The sequence below is a fragment of the Natator depressus genome, chromosome 2 (assembly GCF_965152275.1).
Source record: "Natator depressus isolate rNatDep1 chromosome 2, rNatDep2.hap1, whole genome shotgun sequence".
NCBI lineage: Eukaryota > Metazoa > Chordata > Testudines > Cheloniidae > Natator > Natator depressus.
In genome coordinates, this window is record NC_134235.1 from 154,334,181 (window position 1) to 154,351,828 (window position 17,648).

The 17,648-nt window shown below is 44.5% G+C and overlaps 1 protein-coding gene across 16 annotated transcripts in view; it reads right to left on the reverse strand.

Moving 5' to 3' along the window:
• Positions 1-17,648, reverse strand: part of LOC141982806 (poly(rC)-binding protein 3-like) — a 714,223-nt gene that overhangs the window by 240,358 nt on the left and 456,217 nt on the right. For 15 of the 16 annotated variants that reach the window (XM_074945190.1, XM_074945191.1, XM_074945192.1 and 12 more), the window contains one exon: positions 9,908-10,018. The exons of the other annotated variant lie outside the window; for it this stretch is intronic. The gene's annotated coding sequence lies outside the window, so the exon portion shown is untranslated. The remainder of the gene's footprint in view (positions 1-9,907; positions 10,019-17,648) is intronic. 16 annotated transcript variants of the gene reach the window in all.

A 17,648-nucleotide genomic window follows, 5' to 3' on the forward strand; every position in this document is an offset into this window, starting at 1 on the left:
GGGGTAAGGGTGTATGATCACTGCAGAGCTCTAGAGGGCAGGTGTGTGCAGGGGTCTGGACACAGAGAATGGCCGACACCCTGTTTCCTGGCAACTGATGGCCTGGGCCCTTCCCCCCTGCAAGGTGAGAGCTAAAGGGTTGGAGAACAAAGGAATCAGGTGACCTCCTGGCCTGGGAAAGGGAAAAGTCCAGAGGAGGAGGGGCTGGAGGGAGTTTCAGTTTGGGGCTGGCTGGAGATATGGAGTGAAGTGCAGACGTGGTTGTCTGGCGCACTGCCCCCCAAAATGGACCCAGCTGAGGGGTCCTGTTCTCTGCACCTACAAGCTCTGTGTTAGACCATGTTCGTGTTGTCTAATAAACCTCTGTTTTACTGGCTGGCTGAGAGTCACGTCTGACTGCGGAGTTGGGGTGCAGGACCCTCTGGCTTCCCCAGGAGCCTGCCTGGGTGGACTCGCTGTGGGAAGCGCATGGAGGGGCAGAGGATGCCGAATGCTCCGAGGTCAGACCCAGGAAGGTGGAAGTTGTGTGAGCTGTGTGTCCTGAAGACAGTCTGCTCATGGAAAGGAGACTTCCCCAGAGTCCTGACTGGCTTTGTAGGGAGCAGTTCCAGAGCATTGCCCGGGGACTCCATGACACAGTTGCTTATAATTTTGCCAAACTTTTAACTGTTTAGATTGAAATTTTCCATGCCAGGAGTCTGACTCAGGCTGAACAGTTCTGGAAAGCTTTAACTAAAATGTTTTAACCATTTCTGAGAATGAGATGAGGGAAAATACATTGTTATATCCACGTTAATTAATTATTATAACTATTTCATTGAGATGCTGTAGGGTCTCCAGGCTTTGGAGCAAAGGAGTAGCTTGATGTCACGAATGTGCCTTTTTCTGTCCCTGTGAAAATTCCCCCAAATTTATAAGCCTCTAAAAAAAATCTGAGTTTGAATATACTCATTTGAAGCTTCTTAGAGTTTGGCAGCTATGTTGTCTGAAGATTCTGCCTGCACTGGGCATGCTCCATCCTCTCACAGCTCCTGCCAACAGGACTGTACTTGCGCCATTCCTCATACAGCAATAGGCACACTCCATCCCAAGACTGCAGGGGCTGAGCAATTTTTTCCCTGCGATTGCTCCTCCTAGCAGCCAGGGGCATCAGACACAGCATCAGACACAGCAACTGATAGCAGGGAGACTGTCTGTGCTCTAAATGCTCCCCCATACTTGGCTCCCAGGCAGAGTGAAGGAGAGGGAGGAGGCAACAACAATACACTTAGAGAGTGAGGGTCCACAGAGCTGAATGCCCATGGCCACCTTGTACGGCTCGACAAGTTATTACTGATCTGGTGCAGCCAGGTTAAACATGGACAATCGTGAGGCTGCTGCCAGGCAATGTCCCCTCCTGACCTCAAATCCTATCTTCAAGGCTCGACGTGCGGGGACTTTATCTCCAAGGTGGGCTATATGACCAAAAAGTACCAGCTGGCAATGACTGATGATGACTTCAATCCTCTTGAGGCCAGTTCTCCATAATACATCCCTATTACTGATAAAAATCAAACCATTTTATGCTCTATAGCCACCATTGGCAACACATAGGAAATGCCTCCAGCCTCCTGATGTCTTGTTTAAGCAACGTCCATGTTTCAGATCCACATAAGAGGATTGAAAGTACACATGTTTGATGAATCCATACTTTAGAATATAATTTCACTTTTTTTTGGCTCCAGACCCTACTGCAGGTCCTTCATGGATAAGGCTAGTAAATCAATTTTCCTTAGGCTGTCTAGCTAGCAATGCCCATTTGTTGACAATTTACTGCTTAGGATAGATGAAATCATCCACTACTTCCACAGTTTGTCCCTCACCACAGATTTCTTGTATCACAACTTTTGTGCTGACACTCTCATTTTTTGTTTTTCCCAAGAAACTCTTAGCTCAGGGGCAGCTATCACGTGCTGGAAGCTCTCTAGTTCATCTTTAAGGTTGTTTGCATCCTGGCCAAAGAGGATGACATAATCTTCATAATCCAAGTCAGCAAACAAAGTTGAACTGATCATTATACCGGTATTGGTGGAGATATGTTCAAGGAGCCAATTCACTGCATGGAAGAACAGGACTTGGGTCAGGGCGCATCCTTGCTTCACCCCAGATCTACTGTAACACCAGTCAGACCTAGGAGTTCCCCATGGCACCCATGCCTGAGTCATTATGTGCATCTTGAATTAACCTCAGGAGGGTGTCGGGGGTGCGAAGTCTTGTACAGCCTTTTACAGAGCAACACTATCAACAGAACTGAAGGCTGCCTTTATGTCTAACATATCTGCTGTCCAAGGACAACTGAATTCATGATGGATCTCAGATAAAAGACAAACAGCAAGTATAACATCCATTGTAGACTGCCCAACGGGGAAGCCTGATGAGTCTGGGCAATGGAATTCACATGGAGAGCCTGGAGCCGGGTGAGTCGGACTTGTGTAACAACTGTTCTGGGAACAGAAAGCAGAGCTATTGGCCTGCAGTTGCTGCACTCAGTGTGTGGACCTTTCCCCTTATAAAGTAGGATGATGATCCCTTCCTTCCACTCCACTGGTAACTTCCCAGTGGTCTAAGCCCAGACAAAACATTGGTGAAATGCTACATTTAAGGGCTCTACAGCTCACCTGAGAAGTTTGGGTGTTATGTTGTTGTGTCCACCGGCAGTTTCTTTATGGCAAAGCAAACCTCTTCCAATGTAGGTACATCTACACAGGTTTCAGTGTCAGGGATTGCATCTACTACTAACGTGTCTGGCCAAGGAGTTGTTTCAGAATAAGTGCAGTCTCATAATATTCCTTCCATTTTTGCAGAACTTTTTCTTGGGTTGAGAATGTTTTACCATTAGCCTTATTTATTGGCATAAACCCTGTGCAAAGTCCAGTTTTGGATCGAAGTAACTGAATAGCTTTGAATGCAGGTTGTAATTTTTTAGATCTTATTCCCTCTCCTGCCTCTTTTGCCAAATTCTTAAAATAAGTGTCATGATCCACTTTTGCTCACACCTGAAAAATACCTTGTAAATGTTTACATTCAATGTCATCATGGCACTGCCTGGCCTCAGATTCCTTTTGCAGAATTTGAAATGGCTTAGCAGATATGCTACAAGTGAAACCCTTGGCTTTCGGTTTTGGAATGGCATCTACAACTTCTTGGGTGATCATGCTTATGGCTGTCCAAGCTGATTCTGCCTCATCCGGGAGAGCACCAAGTGTGTCAACTTTGAGGGAGGAGGTAGCCTAATTAAAATGCAGAGGAGGAGGAACGGGTGGGGAGTGGGGAAATACACTTGCACACCCAGACACACTTCATTAAAAGAAATTATTAAGTTTGCAAAGTCAAGCCCTCAGAAGTTAGGAAATGCCACAATAAAGGCTGCCAGTGCAATCGTAATTCAGCCCTCCTGTGCATATACATTATGATAAGGTCTTTAAGTACATGATCACACACTTTTTCCTCATATTATTTTAGGTTCTTCGAGTTTTTTATTATTTTATTCTCCTGATTAACAAGCTCCTAGAACCTGTTCAGCTTGTCATAAGTCAAGGTAGTCTTCACCGGCAAATTCCACGAAGAAAAAGAATTTAAAAAAAATCAAACGAACAGTAAGTTGAAATAAATGCCTCTAGTCACACACTAGGAAACCGTTTCTAGGTGAGTGCAGCTGGAGTTACAAAGTTTGGAAATATCTGAACAATGGCAGAAAACAGTTGTGTTGTTTTCTCAGCATAAAGACTCTCTTTAAACAACTTTCTCTGTCACTTGGCCCAGGGAGAAGTGTCTTTCCCACCTGTTACTCAACTCCTCCCCAATATTAGGGTACACAGTTCTTTGTTCTACCAAAAGTCCACCCTTATATTCAAGTAGGAGAGTTACTCATAATGGGCCTGATCCAAAGGCCACTGAAGTCAGTCTTTGGATCATGTTCCATATCATCTTTCAACACCAGTTATTTTGACTCATGTTTCTTCAGAGCCCAAACAGGTATGGCAGTTGCCTCTGTGAGCATCTATTTCCAATATCCCAGAGAGCCAGAATGACAGAATTACTCATGCTGATTTGAATCTCACTCCACAAGAAATCCTACTGAATTCAATAGCACGACGGAAGGAACCATTTAGTGTTAGAACAGATATGATAATCTGGCTCATAGACAATCATTAGGCTGTTCTTCCATTTACTGACTTTCTCTATACTTTAGGATATGTTACCTAATCAAAGCTTGATAGCAGAGTAAAGAGGCTGAGAAGTTTAATATAAATTAAAAATCAAACACCCTGATACAACTATCTGTCACAGCGGGAGAGTGAAAATAAATCAACATTACAGTGATGTCAAATGGCCAGTCACAATACCATGCACTCTGTTGTAAGAGTCACCAGGTCTGGAGTGATTTCAGGTTTCTCTCTTCCCTTTGGAATTTTGGAACATCACAGATGTCATGCACTTGACCCCCAGTGAAGGAGGGTAACAGTCACTTGCTACATAAGTACCTTTCTTAGTCACTCATAACTCAGCTTCAGATAAAGAGAGATTTATATTCATGACCATCCAGAGCAGCGGTTCTCAACCTATTTACCATCGTGGGCTGCATATGCAGCTCTCTGTGTGTTATGTGGTCTGCATCCACATAATATATATAGTACCTGCATGGCCCTGAGGATGTTACATGAGCCGCGGCTGTGTGCTGAATGGGCTGCAAGCGGCCCGCGGATTGAGAACCGCTGGTCCAGAGGTTTCACAAATAGCAGAGATAGCTCAGCAGGACCATGAGCTTTTGGATGGAGCCAAACACACGTAAACAGAGATGCTGCTGGAAATAGAAGAGAAAGGTAGAAAGAGCAGGGAGCTTATAACTATAAAACAAATTAAATCATTGACACTGAAATAATCTTTTTTAACCAGAAAAATTAAGATACTGTAGTAATTTTGTTTTGATATTTTATTTTTGCTTCATTTTTCCATTCCCTTAGCCCAAGGAAGGGCAAAATGGTCAGCGAAGAGATGCTGAGCTCCTCTCCTGAAATATCCCAACAGAGGAAAACTTTCAGCCACTGGCCCAAATAAATAAATAAACCAAGACTGTCAGTTTTTGCAGGATAATGAAATGGTTTGGTTCTTCCCTAATGAACTGTACTTTTGGCTGTTTGCCCACTCAGAGCCTGATAAGACAAGCAAATAATGTTTGTGCGATTGCCTTTTAAATGCACAATAGGCTGGTCAAGTGTTTTTTAGTCCATCCGACCTCTAATAGACTGCACTTAGCATTCAGTCAGAGTGGTTTCCATGGTCTATGTCCAGAGCGTGACAGCCATGCTTTGGAAGTGCTACCTTTCTCCTTAGAAAGTCATTGAACAGTGATTCCACAGCTCAAGTGCTTTGGGCTCATTTGAATTTACAGCCATTCACTGGAGTTATGCAGAGCCCCAGTGCCCCAGCAGGAGCCTCCAGGGAACCACATGCCTTCAGGAAATCACAACAGTTACACCACCTGAGTAGTATGAGTCCCCCCTCTGAGTTTGCTTTGACCTGGCACTTGTGTGGCTAGCAGCCCTATCTGGGACAAGCCTTGGATTCAGAGGGAGCTTGGGAAACTCAAAAATCAGCAGGGCACCTTTTAGAGGAGCCCAATTTCTTCTATTCTTTTAAGATTTTAAAAAGTACAGCATTTGCCTACTCTATATATGTTAGACAGACTGATCCTACACAGCAAGCCCGCCCAGTTTCTAATGCCCATTATGAGCTTGGTCCAGACAGATGTTGAACATCCACAGTTCCCACTGAAAGAAACAGTCAAAAAATTGAAGTCCTTACTCAAACCCAGACTGTGTCTGGCCCTAGCTAGGAGGAAATGAAGGGAGAGGGTGCAAGGAATCTTCCCCTAGCAACAATGTCTGTGCTTGAGGGAGCTTCTAAGGGCCAAGTCACTTCAAAGCACATGCGGAGAGAGAGAGTGCGAGCGCGAGAGAGCAGACTGCAGCATCCAAAGAGATGGTGCAGCTTGTGCTCTCCCATGTACTTCATGGACTACCCTCCTGGAGCTACCCAGGGTACAGCAACTCTGCCCTGCTCCCAAATGGGAACTAGCCCCAATCTGGCCCACTGTTTTACTCAAAGCTGTCAGTGAAATGCAGGCTTGATTGCAGGTGCTCAGCATCTCTGAGGATCAGGGCCTTTATTTGTTATCCTTATCAGCTCAGGCAATGAGTGGTTTATCAGATTTGGACAAACACCCACTTGTTAACATCAAATGAATGCCTATTTATTCAGAAGCATACGCCAATTAGCAACTCCTACAACTAGAAGAAAGGATGATTAGGATCAGAAACATTTGTCTATACAATTGCACTTGTTACTGGATCACAGGTTAACACTTTTTATTTATGGATTTTCTGGAGTGCATCTAACTTTCCCCCCTTTTTCTTTAACACACACTACAATGCACTTAGGCTTTATTCAGGGAGAAGCTTGCTAAGATGATGGCTGGAAGCCTAAGAAAAATATCAAAATATTAGTATAAATCCAATTGGGGGAAAAATCAACAATAGAAACATACATTTGATTGAATAAGCTTTTATATTAAGGTACCACAGAGCACCCTCTTTTACCAAATGTATTTCTAGGAAAATGTATATTAGCATTGTTAAGTTACTTTAAATAAAATATACAGTATTGTACACATCATGAAAATCTGGACTCTGAATTTTGAAGGCAGCCTTCTGAACCCTCAGTAGTCACCAATCACTAACAATACCAAAGTTACCTGAAACCTTGTCTCTTGTCTTCTTAAAAAAAACAAAACAAAAAACAAACCACAGTATTTCCTCTGTGTGGCTGTGTCTCAAATAGCTTACCTCTGGAATTCCCCCAACAAAATTAAAACATTGAAATTCATCATATTTTCATTCCTGCTCACCTGTCTTTTTCTTTCCCCATTACAAATAAAGGCCTGATTGCTCCCAAAATCAAAGTTTTTTCTCCCTTTTTGTTTCTATTTAATGCTAAGCTAAGTTTGTCAAATGACCTTGGGCAATGGGTACTAACACCCTACAACTAGATCTTTCAGCAATAGTTTTAGTGGCAGCAGGTCTTAGAGAAATATGAACACTGTTGCATTTGCATTATAATTTGTATTAGGGCTGTCAAGCGATTAAAAAAATTAATCGCGATTAATTGCACTGTTAAACAATAATAGCTATATAAATGATAAATAATAATATTCTTTAAATCTAATTTTCTTATCTCACTACATATGAAATTTTATACTGTGTATTCTTATGAAGTCTCATTTTTTGGAAAGAAGTAGCTAAGCTTAAATAATTATAGCAGGTAAAACTTTTTGCTACTCTAGTAGCTCTATTATATGGCTTAAATTCAATTTATTTTGTGCATCTTTATTCCAGAAATGTGCAGTGGCAAAATGTGATAATGTCCTACTATTTCACTGCTTATCAGCACAGTATGATCAAATAGGATTGCCAAAGCTGAAGAAGCATTAAGCCATGTACTGAGTTTCACAACACCCATAGCATGCTCTGAAGAGGAACATATTCCAACAAGAAGCAAATAACATATCTACTGTAGTTATATACAGCCAAAAAGAGAGATACCTTAGCCTAAGGTGCACTGTAGTGATATGAAAATCTTCATTGCTATATAGGTGGAAGAGACCCTGGGGATGGATTTTTTTAAAAATATATTTCCTCAGTTGGGAAGCAAGGGAGAGTTGTCTGTGTTGTTTATAAATAATTTTGTCTCTTACAAATGTAGTTTCATATAAACCTAGCTCTTTAATGATGGGGGAACTTCAAAAAGTTCTGAAGTTCACCTCAGTTCAGATAAATCCTCAGCAAACAGGACGTTTGTTTGACGCCAAGCTTATTAAACATTCTGAGGATCCTCTCTCCCTCCTTCAATCCAACAAGATCCTTCTCCTTTCATCTTTTTATGAGCCTATCTTTTCCCTTTAACACCTAACTCCCTCTCTAATCCTACATAGGTCTTCCCGTCTCCCACATTCTTATTCCCAGCAAGTTACTGAGTCTCCCAACGTCCTCTCCCTAAATCCAGTAAAGCCTCCCAAATCGCTGACTCCCTTCCTCAACCTTCCTAAGGCCCCCTACATTTCTAAGAGAAAGCATCACAGGATGTGTCTTATTTGTGATGCTCTTTGCTAGACTTGGGGTCCCTTAAAAAGCTGGTCCTATAGATGGTTTGCTCTTCCCTTAGGATCAGAGTCAAGGACCTGGTAAGGTCCTCTGCCTATTCTCTGGTTTACCTGTGACAGAGGCAGTGCTGTCCATAAAGCCAGGGGCTAAGTGGAGAAAGAGGTGGCAGAGTCCCAAAATCTTTGAGGGCTTGTCTACTTGGTTTTTGTACTGCTTTGCCTTTGGGGTCAGGAACCATCTTTTGTTGTGTGTTTGTACAGGACTGAGCACAATGGGGCCCTGGTCCATGATTAAAGCTCCTAGGTGCTACCACAATACAAACTATTATTACTGAAACTAGCTATAATAATATAAACACATTTAGGCTGCTATAACTGCATTCACACTAGGGGATTGCAGCAATTTACCTAGATTTTTTTCTCTGGATTTAGTTAGATTGATGAAAAAACTGAATGCAGACCAGCCTGAGGGCTAAGCAAGATAGTTGCATCAGGGCTGTTCAGGTGTGGAAGGAGCTGAAAACACGACACCACTTTTGTCGCTAGCCAGTGAAGAGATAGTCAAGAGGGGCTCTGAATCGGACCATCAAATGATGCTCAGAACACTGCAGTTGGAGTTGAATCTCAGGTCTAATGCCCTGCAGAAAGAGAGGTAACTCAGCAACACAAGGAATCCCAGAGAGCAAAGAGCCCCTTACCTAGGGGCTTAGTGAGGAATTATTGTTACTGTCTTTTCTACAATGAATTGATTCTTCTGTTTTCAAAACTTGTAAGTTCCAGGGACTTTTTTTGTGAACAGAGGGGCAGTTTAGTCTGCAGCACTCTGACCCAGGAAAGTACCTCTTTCTGGGGTCACTGTGGCTCAAGTCTGAACAAAATTTAGGATCCCATGGCCAAAAAAGTTCACCGTGAAGGATGCTCTATTGACCTACCTACACTATAGTTACAATTAATATATCACTGTATATGGATATGTCCAAGGTCATGGTTAGGGTCGCATTGATACTACAAATTGGAACCATTTTGTAACTGGATCTTAAGACAATCATATTGTAACACAGTAGCCTGACTCAACTGTAATGTAGACAGGCCTCAGTCTACTTGGGAGGCAGGAAATTTTGAATTCTTTTAAATCATTCATCACCAATCATTCTGTGGAGCTATTTTGGTCTCAGTGCCACAGTGAATTGCTCTCTTTTCTCTTGGCAGGTCAGCAAATAATGGATTTTTCAATTCACTAGCAATTTTGAGAAGTTGAAGAAAATTTGTTTTGAGTTGGACCAAAAAGAATTTTTTTGAAATTTTTGGTGGATAGAAAAGTTGAAAAACAATTGTTTTGGGCTAAATGAAACACTTCATTTGAACCAAAGTGAAAAGTTCCATTTCAATTTTAAGCACTTTTAAATATTTTTGAATTTTTAAAAATAAAATTAAAGGAAATGTCACACTGAAAAAATCATTTCAAAATGAAAAATTGACATTTCAATTTTTGTTTTTAAAGTTTTTCCCCTAAATGAACAATTCGGTGAAATCAACATGAATTCAGAAAATGATTTAGTATTGCTGTCAGATCTGCATTTTTTTCTGAAACAAAGTTTTGGCTGAAAAATTTTACCCAGCTCCAATCATGGTGGCAGTCAGTGCCAGAAAAAAGAGAAGAGAAAAGTCAGGAATGGAGGGACAGAAAGAAAAGTAAATAAGAGGACTTACTTGTAAGAAGACCCAGTGGTGTTTAAGAAACTGCTGTCAGTCCTTCCTTGCAGTAACTATGCGTGCTCTCAGTTAAGGCAGAAATCTTTTAAAGCTGTAATTGACTATGTTCTGAAAAGAAGAAGATACAAGGGCATAGCAATTATTTCAGCCATCAAGTACTGCAATTAATTAAATGACACTACAGTAATTTGCTATCTGAGGTTAAGTAATGTCATGAAAGACTTTTTTATTACACTGTGGAATGTATATAATGTTTCCAGCCCTCATTCAGTGATAAACCACGACACAAGATGCTCACAACCCTCACCCCACCTGCGTGCCTCAAATGCAGTCCCAGAAACACACAGTACTGGCTAGGGTAGGGGTATGGCCAGAATACCTATGAGATATAATTCAGTGCATCCTCTTGAAAAGCTTCCACTGGTTGGGCTCCTATGGTGCCTCAGCAAGCTGTTCTACTCTGGTAGAGAGAACAAAGAGGTGGAGACTCCCAGCTTCCACTTGTGTTTCGTTTATAGGTGAGTTTTTTCTAGGATAGGTTAATTATTAGTGCATCCTCTTGAAAAGCTTCCACTAGTTGGGCATATGCATTGTAACCTTGAAGCTATTTGCAAGAGATGGATTGGGGTTTTCCTGCAGTCCTTTGTCCATTTCCTTTAACTGGTTCATCAGGATGGCCGTGTACATCCCTCAGTGTTTCCTCCATGTTATTTCTTATATCAAATTTTTCCTCCTGCTTCTATGTAGTCCTGGCCACAGTAGGAGGGATAATGATACAACGAGTGGCATTGCTTTCACCTTCCTACAGCTGGGAGACTCAGAGGTGGCTCACTCTCAGATGTACCCAGATTAGGGGGTTTTAGAGGGACAAATCTCACAGATGGTCCTGTCACTGCACCAAGTGGAACCTCAAATGGGTGCTCAGAGGGCTGAGTGGTCAGTGCAACTTACTCCCAACCCCTTGTCCCTCTGTCGGGGGGCAGGGGGAAGGGATGCAGTACCAGTGCCTGGTTCCAGACCCCAGGCTAGGAATGTTTTGGCCTTCCCACTGAGTCTGGGTCTTTGCCCTTAAGTGGGGAGTGGTAGAAGGACCCAGGCCCCTTCCCTTCCTCTCCACTGAGTCCCAGCCCAGGGGCCTCAGAGAAGTAATATTGGCATGTTCCTCCCCGTGGAGAGCCTAAATCTGCTGTCCTGGGCTACTTCCTACCTATCTGCTCCTTCAGTTTAGAGTGTGTAGAGGGTGGCCCCTATAGTCTAAACAGTCAATAGCTTCACAAACAAAGTCCAAATGAGCATGGCCATGGAAGACCTGCCGGTTTTCAAAGGCGTTGGTGTGGTTGGAGAAAGCACTGCCTGGGGCCCTTACCCTGGCTTCCTGAAGAAGGATTTTTCTCTCTCTGAGCCTGTCCACCAACCCTTGCCTGGGCCTCTAAGCTCCTTTTAACCTGCTGCTCCTGCTGCATGACCAGCGACCCTGTAGGGGGCATGGCTACTTGGGTCCAGTATTGCCTTTTAACCCCTTAAGGCCCAGTGTGGGGTTTGTATACCCTATCACAGTGATATAGCCTCTAAAGAAGCAAGCCTCAGAGTGCGGTTGATGGAACCCACAAGCAGGCCATGGTGCCCAAACTGGCATCAGTTTTATGGAGGATCCCTGATAATGGTTATGGCCTCTTTGTCTTGAGAGGAAATGTGATTCACTGTGAAACATGGCAACTGTCTATTTTCATCTTTGTTTAATGAAAGATGAACCCTTTTGATCTCCCTAAAACAATGTTTCTGTCCCTCCTTTTTGACATGCCAGCAGGAGAGAATGAATGATATAAAGAAGGAAAATGTTTTCCAAACACTCAAATCTGCCCAGAATGGCCAGGAAGAAACAATCAGACCTCCTCTACACTACAAAGTTAGGTCAATGCAAGGCAGCTTACGTCGACCGAGTTGTGCATGTGTCTACACTTAAATTGGTCTCTCACCAACATAAGCGCCCTGTTACACGAACACAGTAACACCACCTCCTCAAGCAGCACAGAGCCATGGTCCATGTACTTAGGTCATTGCAATGTGAGTGTAGACACTGCATTACTTATGTCAAGCCTAACTGTCCTCCAGCAGCTGTCCCACAATGCCCCACACTGACCACTCTCGTCACCATCGTGAGCTCCATTGCCCAAGGGTCACTGAGATGAGAAGTCCCTCCTCCCCCTTAAAGCCCCCCAAATTTTTGAAATTCCTTTTTCCTGATTGTCTGGCTTGGTGAGTAGAAGAGATTGCACAGGTACAGCTCTGAATCAGCTGTAGAAACGTCGACATCTACAAGCAGATTGATCAGGGGATGCAGAAGGAATACAACAGGAACCAGCAGCAGTGCCACATGAAAGCCAAGAAGCTGCAGCAGGCGTTCCAGAAGGCCAGGGAGGCCAACAATCGATCCCATGCCAAGCTGCAAACCTGCCACTTTTACAAAGAAGTGCATGTCATATTCGGCGGAAACCCTCACCCCCCAACAGCACCGGGGCTCCCTGCTGCGAACAGTGAGAAGGAGGAGGTGGTGGGCGTGGAAGAGGAGGAGTACACGGGATAGCTGACTGGGGAGCCAGCTGCACAGTGAGCCAGGACCTCTTTCTGACACCATCACAGTCCAGCCAGTCCTGCCGGTCAAGCACAGGCGACCTCGAAGCAGGGGAAGGAACCACAAGCAAGCGTGTAGATGCATTTCCAATTACAGGGATGGCACCCCCCAAAATAGCAGGACACATCTTTTGATTTTTCGTTAATTTTCTCGTGCTAGAAGAGACAAGGATGCAAACAAGAAAAGCAACATTGTTATCTGCTTTTCCTTCCTCTCTAGAGTTAGGCTGGGGGAGGAGGGCATGTGGAATAGTTCATGGGCACTGGCATGTCCCTTGAATCCTCTTGAGACATCTCAACGAAACTTTCCTGGCCGTGCTCTGCAATCCTCTGCCAAAGGTTTCTAGGGAGGGCTGCCTCATTTCATCCTCTGCAGGAGGATGCATTCCCATGCCATTCAGAGATAATTTCAGCAGGTATTCAGATAATTTCGTTGTAGTAAACAGGCGAGCAGCATATGAGCCTGGGTGACTTCGGGATGCCAGCAGCAGCTGTGTTCTTTCTGCCTTTGTTACCACCCTCAGGAGTGAGATACTAGCTAAAATCACCATCGCCTGTGGAAAACGGTGCCAGTATTCAGTGCCATTGCCTATGCTACTAGAGTCATGCAACGGAGCAACTCCCTTTTCATTTCCCCAACCCGCAGCAGGCTATACTCTGTCATGGCTGTCGCTGTGACTCATGCTGTGCACAAGCAACCCCAAGCAGAAGTGAGAAGGCAGTGCCAAAAACTTTAGGGGAATAATGGGATTGAGTTCAGCATTGTAAGTTTTGCTTGCCATAGTGACTATGCTGACAATGGTATCTCTGTGTGTTTTATCTGTATCTGCTGCCATCTGTATCTTCAGGGTCTCCCCCTTCACATGGAACACCTGAGTCAGATAAAGAGGAGAACGAAGAGGACTCGGGATATCATGTTCAGTGAGATCATACCAGCCAGTGCTGCATTGGACCATGTGCATAGGGCCTGGAGGATCAACATTGCAAACAGCCTTGAGAAGGAAACGGTGGAAAGGAGAAAGGACCAGGAGTCCCAGCAGATTCACAAGGACATAATGAGGCTTCTCAGGCAGCAAACACAGATGCTGAAGAGTCTGGTGGACCTGCAGGTTCAACAATCACATGCTCCCCTCCCTCTGCAGCCCATGAAGAATTCAATATCAGGACCTCCATATAACTCCACCTTCAACATTCCACATGGCATCAGAGGTCGCTGCACGACCCCTGCCACTCCACCCTAGGGGACATTAAAGACAACCACAGCTTCACATTCACTGACCTCGTAAGCCACAGTTGGCATATGTGTAGTTGAAATGGACATGGATGTTCTTCCCCCTTCAAAAGTTCTGTTCTTGTAATTTATTAAGTTTTTAATGTATTTGCTTTAAAATTGCACAGGTGGTTTTTTTGGTTTTGTTACAGAATAAAATTCTATTATTTGGAACTTAGCTCATCTTTACTACACATGCTGCCAAGTGTTCAGCAGTTCTGAAAGCAACTGATTCTTTGGTTCCACAGCACCACACAGCTCACTGGATCATTCACAAACAAAATTAAGAGGTGCCTTGACAGTGCTGTAGTCCTACACGTACAGCAATCACCACAGGATTCCTTCCAGGCCACAAAAGAGCAGGGCCAGGTAGAGCACACAACACAGTACTCTGGCTCACTGTTAAAATGGTCTTTCAAAGCCTCCCTGAGCTGTATGGCTCTGGGTCAAGCTCTTCTAATAGCCTTTGTATCCGGCTGTTTAAATTCAGCTGCTCTATCTCTGCCTCAGTGGAAACTTTCTCCCCTTTGCTTCACATATATTATGCAGGACACAGCAAGCACCTATAACCATTGGGATATTTTTCTCACTGAGGTCCAATCTTGTGAGTAAACAACACCAACATCCCCTCAAATGACCAAAAGCACATTCAATTGTCATTCTGCACCTGGTGAGCTGGTAACTTGAATTGTTTCTTGGTGATGTTGCGGAGACTTGTGTACGGCTTCATGAGCCAGGGGAGCAAGGGATAGGCCAAGTCTCCTTGGATCACTATTGGCATTTCATCATTTCCACTGGTCAGGAAAGAAAATCCCTGCTTGTAGCTTTCTGAACAGTCCCACATTCTTAAAGATGCAAGCATCATGCACCTTCCCCAACCAACCCACACTGATGTCAGTGAAGCATCCCCAGTGCTCCACCACTTACATAACCATAGAAACATAGCTCTTTCTGCTGATATACGCAGTAGCAAAGTGATCTGGTGCCAAAATAGGGATATGTGTGCCATCTATCACACCACTGAAATTCGGGAACCCCACTGCAGCAAATGCATTGACTATGTCCTGTACGTTGTCAAGAGTCTCAGTACTAAATAGCTGGAGGCGATTAAATGCCCTGCATATTTGCATGACAATAGGCCCTGCAGAGGATTTCCTGACTCCAGAATGATTCCCAACTAACTGGTAGCAATCTGGCATTGCAAGTTGTCATAAATATAAAGGGAAGGGTAACCACCTTTCTGTATACAGTGCTATAAAATCCCTCCTAGCCAGAAGCAAAACCCTTTCACCTGTAAAGGGTTAAGAAGCTAAGATAACCTCACTGGCACCTGACCAAAATGACCAATGAGAAGACAAGATACTTTCAAATCTGGAGGGGGGGAACAAAGGGTTCGTCTGTCTGTGTGATGCTTTTGCCGGGAACAGATCAGGAATGCAACCTTCTAACTGTTAATTAGTAAGTAATCTAGCTAGAAATGCGTTAGATTTCCTTTTGTTTAATTGCTGGCAAAATAAGCTGTGCTGGATGGAATGTATATTCCTGTTTTTGTGTCTTTTTGTAACTTAGAGAATCCCTCTAGGCAAAACATTATATTTTGAATCTGATTTCCCTGTAAGGTATTTACCATCCTGATTTTACAGAGGTGATTCTTTTACCTTTTCTTTAATTAAAATTCTTCTTTTAAGAACCTGATTGATTTTTCATTGTTCTTAAGATCAAAGGGTTTGGCTCTGTGTTCACCTGTACAAATTGGTGAGGATTTTTATCAAGCCTTCCCCAGGAAAGGGGGTGTAGGGCGTGGGGGGATATTTTGGGGGAAGAAGTCTCCAAGTGGGCTCTTTCCCTGTTCTTTGTTAACACACTTGGTGGTGGCAGCATACGGTTCAAGGCCAAGGCAAAGTTTGTACCTTGGGGAAGTTTTTAACGTAAGCTGGTAAGAATAAGCGTAGGGGGTCTTTCATGCAGGTCCCCACATCTGTACCCTAAAGTTCAGAGTGGGGAAGGAACCTTGACACAAGTTTCCACAGCACGATTGCAACTCGCTTCTCCATGGTCAGTGCAGAGCTCATTCTGGAGGCTCTGCACTGCAGGGTGGGGCGAGGTGCACAGATGCAGGAATGTGGCCTTGCACATCCAGAAGTTCTGTAGCCACTTATGCCATGCCCGCATTATGATGCCATCCCACCAGTCAGTGCTTGTTTCTCAGGCCCAGAAGTGGCGCTCCACTATCTGCAGCTACTCCCTGAATGTCACCAAAAACCTTGAATTAGTTCTTGCTGTGTCCCCCAGTAATCTGTCCTCCAATAAATCATCACACTCCCGAGTCATCTGGTTCTTCTTATGGCTCTGCAAATACTCCAGGATTGTGAGCTCTGTGATTGTAACGCTCATGACAGCAGTGCAGGGCTGTGCAGGCTCCATGCTTCTGTCAGAGATGGGGGACAGTGAGGAGGGCTGCGTGGGTTTGTGGGATTTTGAAAAAAAGCATGAAAGTTATGCGATGCAGATAACACTATGGGATGGAGACAGTTGCAAACAGAGAAGTTGACCCCATGCTCCCAATCACCCCTGCATGATTCATTTTGGCCCCATCATGCATTGCCAAAACTTCCCAAAAGATAGTGCAATGAATGGTGGCGAGTTGCACAGTGGGATACCTACCCATGGTGAACCACACTTCTGCATTGATACAAGCACTCCTGGTGACTGCACACACCGCTGACACAAGGAGACAAGTATGCATGTACAGAGGTGCTGTACTAACTGCAGCAGCTGTGTGCCACTATAACTTGAATGACATAAGTTTGTAGTGTAGATGTGGCCTAAGAAATACAACTACTTTCCAGAAAAAGCTAAGACAACAGCTATAAGATAGAATCCATGGTTACTATTGCTTCAAGAAACCTGAGCTCCAAGTACCATAGCCACAGGTTTAAAAACATTGTAAATTGTTCATAATATAATGAACAGGTAGTTACAGTGAACTCACTAGAACATACCATTAAACTGGAACTGATGTGGCTTCATTAATATGCCTTTGATTGTGGTACAGGGCTCTGATTTACCTGTAAAATAATTTCCCACAATAACCACATTTAAGGATAAGATATGGGGAAGTGCTGGGGGGCCTTGCGGGGGCTATAGCTACCCCAAAATTTGCCTTAGCCCCCCAGTAGCCACCCGTTCTAGTGCAAAGTTCAGAGCTGGGTGCCCGGAGGGTGGGAGAATGTGCCCCAGAGCCCCTGCCACAGCTCCTTCCCTGCGCTCCCCTACCAGCACTGCTTAGCACGAGCTCTAGCTGTGGCTCCTCTGCTTCCTGGGACCCGGCCTGGGGGGCGCGTAAGGCCATCCTAGGGCCTGAAGTAGGAGTGCTGCTGGCAGCTCACCAGTGCCTTTTCCTTGTGGGGGCACCAGCAGCTGCGGCCCCACAAGGCACCAGCACAGGGTTAAAGTGGCGCCAAATTACTTGCTGACACTGAACGGTATGGCAGGAGGCTGCGGGGGAGTTGCGGGGGATTGAAGGGGGGAAGCCTTCAGCTCCCCCACCGCCCATCCGAGGACAGCCACCCTCTGGGCAATGCAACTCATGACACTGCAAGCGTGGCCCCTCTGACTTGGGGTGGTGCTGCTGGGAATGAAGGTAGCGTCCTGCCAACAAGGTAAAGGGAGACTGGAGAGATGTGCGCTGGGTGTAGAGGATGCCTTCCAGGGGTGGAGTGAGGTGGTGGTGGGGGGTGGGCTTTGGAGGAACCTTGGAGCAGTTCCTGAAACAGAGACTCCAAAGGCATGGACACACTGGAACCAGCTAAAAACAAGGGAGGGGGCAAACCCACC